We start from the raw sequence: 4,944 nt of genomic DNA on the forward strand, positions 1-4,944 counted from the left end.
GGCAGTATTTCAAGTCAATGGGAAAATAATGCTTTTAGTCATTGACATTGGGACAAATTAAAGTCCAGTTGGATTAAAAATTTTCAGTGTAAAAAATGAAATCATAAAATAACTAGAAAAAAATCTAAGGTAATATTTTTGTAATATTGGCATGGAAAAGGCCTTTCTACAGCTGATACCAATATCAGAAATCATAAAAAGAAAAGATTGATGTGTTTGACCACATAAAATAAAAAACAAAATGAAACAGAACAAATATACAAGGAACCCAAGATACCATTTACAAACAAAGAAGGACAAGTTTGTATATATATTCCAAACTTACGTGTCAAGGGATCTTTATCTGCAAATTATATTGAAGTCTGACAAATCAATAAGAAAAGACAAATGCTATAATAAGAAAATGGGGAAAAAGATACAAACAGGAAATTTATACAAAAATTTACACTAAAGTCCTCCACCCAAATTAATGAAGAAATGTGAAATAAAATATTCAGATAACAATAAAATATGATTAGCTTGTTCAAGATGAAGAAAAGATCAATCCTATTATTGGTGAAGGTGTCTTCTACTCTATGTTGATGCAAATCATGCAGCCATTCTGAATGATAATTAGGGAAAGGTACCCTTTCATTTATTCATTCAGATTATAAAATATTTTTCTATGAAAATACTGGTAAAATTCACAAAACACGAACACTGATTTCAAGTGCAAGGAAAACAACCTGAATAACTATCAATAAGGAATTGATTAAAAATAAAAACTATATTATATCCATTCAATGGACTAGCACACAGCCATTGCAATTGTTAGGTAGATCTATCTTTAATTAACATGCAAAGATGTCCACAAGAAACTCTTAAGTAAAAAGACATATTACAAAGAAGTTTTACAGATAATATGTACACATTTCTGTATTAAAACATGTAAGACTATATAAAAAGAGAAAAGTGTCATACGCTATACACAAAAATATTAAAACTGATAATATTTATATGATAGATTATATTTTATAATTTTTATTTTATAATTTTCTGAAATTAGGGAGCATGTACTACTTTTGTAATACAAATTAGATATTTCATTTGAAAATATGAATGTATTTACATCAAGAAAATGGTGGTTTAGTATGTTTTGTGAGTTATAGAAAGAAAAAGAAGGAAAATGAATGACTTACTGGTGTTGGAACTTGAAAGCGATTAGGGACTAATATTGCTTTAACACTGACGATGTGCTAGGCATTATTCTGGTGCTTTATATACTTGTTTCATTTAATCCTCACACCAGCATCCTTCACTCATTCACTCACGATTCCAAAAGTATCTATCTACTAAGTATCAACTATGAGCCACGGGTGCTATATGGTGACTTCTTATCCCTATTTAGGGCGAGCTAGGGTTTAAACCCATTTCTGTACTTCCACAAAGTCTATATCAACACTGTCCAAAAGAAAAAGAATGCAATTTAAAGTTTTTCTAGAGGGAACACTAAAAGAAATAAAAAGCAGATAAAGTTAATTTTAATAATATATTTTATTTAACCCAATGTGTCCAATATGTGAGCATTTCAACATTTAATGAATATAAAAAGTTATAATAAGATATTTTATATATTTTTTGCTCATACTAAGTCTTTAAAATCTAGTGTGTATTTTACACTTATAGTACACCTCATTTTGGACTAGCCACATTTCCAGTGTTCAATAGCCATGTGTGGCTTGTGACTTGGAGAACAAATCTGTATTGTTTGCACTACATTATTCTCCCTCCCAGAATAAAAGTCAAGAAAGTATTTTTGCAGTCACTAAAGAAATTATAAATTAGTCGGGAATATAAAAACATAAATATATATATATATATATATATATATATATATATATATATATAGAAGGGTTACGAAATTTGTTCATTTCAACAAGAGTAAAATAATGGCAAAACAAACACTAAATAGTGGTGAGGATGGGGTAATTCAGTCTAAACTCCTCAAGGTAGTAAATTTTGAACTGGGTCTTGTGGGATGAAATAGAAGAGTTACAGAGAGGAATGAGATTTAGCATATCATGTATAAGGACTGGCACATAAATTAGCACGTCTGGAACAGAGAGCCTAACCAGATAAGAAAATAATAAGAGAAGAGATTGGCAAAGTACAGGGGTATCCGTGTGTGGCAGGCTTTGAATATTGGGCTGAGAATTCTGGAGTTGATACGGTAGGTCAAGAGAGCTACAGGAAGTTCCTTAGGGGAATGAAGAAATTATTGGAGAGGCAGGAGGAGAGAACTGAAGACACTTGAGAAGGAAGTGAAAGTCAGTGATAAAGTGTGCCATCCTTTAACTACCATTTTCTGTAGATCTGGGAGCAATTAGAAATGGGTTGTTCCATGCTGAAACAAAAAAGACATTTGTTGGGCCAATACCGGTCACGGTGGCTTCTCAAGCAAGGTGAGGCAGTGAGCAAGACAGAGAAATTCAATATGTTAGAATGTAAAAACTTTGCCATTTCTGCAGTAGGAATATACTAAGATCAGAACATACTTTTTTGCTAGAATTTGACTCCACAAGGGCTGTGTCTTTCTGAAATAGAGCCCTATGCCTAGTTCTTTGTTTAGTGTTTGGCACTAAGTAGGTGCTCAAAAAATTTAAGAGAATGAAGGGAAGTAGGTACTCAATAAAAACTTAATGATTGGTTTACTGTTGACATTTCCATCTTAGACTAGGAGGATTGTGTTATTTGTGGTTTCCCCAAGCCAACCCCGAGACAAATTTTGAATGCAAGTAGCTTTTTGGGATGTGACGCCAGGAGCACCTGTAGGGGGGTGGGGAAGTGAGACAAAGAATGTAAGGAAATCCATACAAGATGAGTTAGTGAGAAGGTTAAGATGGTGGGCAACTGGAGCTCTGTCCCGTGGGGAACTCTGGGGGACAGGTAGAACATGCCTCAGAGCTGTCTTGCCCAAGGCTTGAGGAATCTGGAGTATTTATCCTCCAAATCCCACTCATTGTTGACTGAGAGCTGCTCCCAGGGCCCTTGGCCAGCCCTAAGTGTAGTATCAGAGAAATTCCTCATGCCTAGTCACAGATGCTACAGTAGGATGATGTGACATGTATTAAGAATGGTGAATAGCTAAGGGATGTGGGTAGGGTATGGGTAATGTCTGCTACAGGGTCTGAGCTATACCAGAAAGAATGAGGACTCAAACATGATATTGCTTTCTGTTCGATTTACTTCTGAACCAGCAAATAAGCAGTACATAGGACATATGAAAGATTAGGACTCAAGTGAACGCAGGAATGCAGGACCCCTACCTTCCCACTCAGTCTCCCTAGTTCCTTGTGGACATGCATGTGGAGTTGGGTGGTCTCTGCAGCCCCTCCAGAGTGAGGAGCTGGCCACGTGGGAGGAGCCCAGAGCTTTTCAGACTCTATACCTTTTAAGCCTCAGACTGAAGGAAGGGTTATGTCAGTTCACAAAGGTTCATCCTAAACCTTGTATTCCAATTCTTGGAGCTCTATTTTCTTCCCTTGTGTAAGTTTTTACTAAGACACTGGGCCTGTGGTATGTCTGGTTCTGGTTTACTCTAAGATCAATGTTATAGATAGATTTATAGTCCATCTTGCTCCTAAAATTGTTTTAAGGTGGCTTAGAAAAACAAAAATAAGATGGGTTATAAAAATCTAAAAATAAATAAATGAGAAGATTGGGGCAAAGCGAAAATAAATATGGAAATAAAATAAATCTAAGGGAAGAGTTAGTGTATAATATCCATGGCATGTTTATATTGCAACTTTATATTTTTGAGAACTGAGCTACATTTGGCTCAAAACATCCTAGCATTCAAAGCAAAGAAGGAAAATGATCAATTAGAAGAAGGAAAATGATCAGTTAAAAAACAACATAGAATTTCTAAGGTTAAAAAACACCCTAAAAACAAAACAAAACAAAACAAAACAAAACAAAAGCCAGTTGATCAGAAATGCTGCATTTCTGACACCAGAAAGAGGACTCTGTGAGATGGTTAGATAGCATCTTGAACACCATCCCCAATAAAAACAATAGGATAACAGCAGCGAGTTTTGCTCCATTGTTCCATTGTTCCATTATTTCTTTGAAGATTCATTCCGTACCCTCAAAGCAAACTTTGGAATAATGCCAAAGCAAATTTTAATAAAAACTATTTTAGGATGCAAATCAATGCAACCCAAGCATGCAGTTTTCTGATGGTTTGGTATGAACTAAGGGCAAAATTTTGACTATCTAGAGAAATTGATAGAATGTATACTCTTCAGGCGATCCACTGTGAATATTATTTTTTAAAAGCAAGCCTTTGAAACAAATTGGACACCAAAGAGGTCAAGGTAATATTCTCTGAAAAATCATGCAGTGAGAATTTTTGTGCTTCCAGTTAAGGACAGATCCACATGTTTTGGCAATCAACCAAGCCAAAAGATACTGCTGACATTCTCTTAAGGAAACTAAGAAGTCCAACTAGGATATATACTTAATAGATGACTATTACTATCTTTATATTGAGAGATATTAATCCTGTCTGGTAGACTGCTAACATTCAAAGAATTTCTATATTTATAGCCTGTGGCTTTAGCTGTATTTCACTCTTCTAACTGCAGGATTTTTGTTGTTGTTTCTGTACACTGTTCAAAAGAAAAGTGCCATGTTAAAAAAAATGTTTATGGCGTGAGCATTTTGATATCTTTTTAAAACCTGTGCAATGAATTGGCTTCACAGCCTGGCATTTTCAGGGAATGTATGAGCAAGTAGCCTCATTATTGATAAATATTTTAAAACACGTGGTATTTACCCAGAAGGTCCCAGTGGCTCAGTGTGCCTCCTGCAGAAATGGCATGTAATAAAAAACTCCGGAATGAAATTTCAGAGGAAAAAAGGATACTGCACTTAAACAAAAATTCAATAAAAGAAATGTTAGAA

This window comes from Choloepus didactylus, chromosome 16, assembly GCF_015220235.1.
Source record: "Choloepus didactylus isolate mChoDid1 chromosome 16, mChoDid1.pri, whole genome shotgun sequence".
NCBI classification, from domain to species: Eukaryota; Metazoa; Chordata; class Mammalia; order Pilosa; family Megalonychidae; genus Choloepus; species Choloepus didactylus.